Consider the following 265-nt stretch of genomic DNA (forward strand, 5'->3'; position numbering starts at 1 on the left):
ATTCGTCTCCCCTTGTCTTGTGCTCTTGGATGACTTGACACACGGTTGAGGTGGCAGTTCTTCAACACCAAAGTTATTACTTATTTTTTCTTATTTATTTTGTCGTTAATTTGTCACTGCTTAACCGCAAAGGACATGCCAATCATAAAATATTTAGTATTTACTGTGTTCTTTCGGGATAGAGACTGTTTTTTTCCTCTGATTTTTTTTTCCCAAGTTTAGCCGTTTCTCACCCAAGTGTGGTGGGGACTCACAGCAAGAGGTG

The sequence above is a fragment of the Buceros rhinoceros genome, unplaced genomic scaffold (genome assembly GCF_000710305.1).
Source record: "Buceros rhinoceros silvestris isolate BGI_N320 unplaced genomic scaffold, ASM71030v1 scaffold4798, whole genome shotgun sequence".
NCBI lineage: Eukaryota > Metazoa > Chordata > Aves > Bucerotiformes > Bucerotidae > Buceros > Buceros rhinoceros.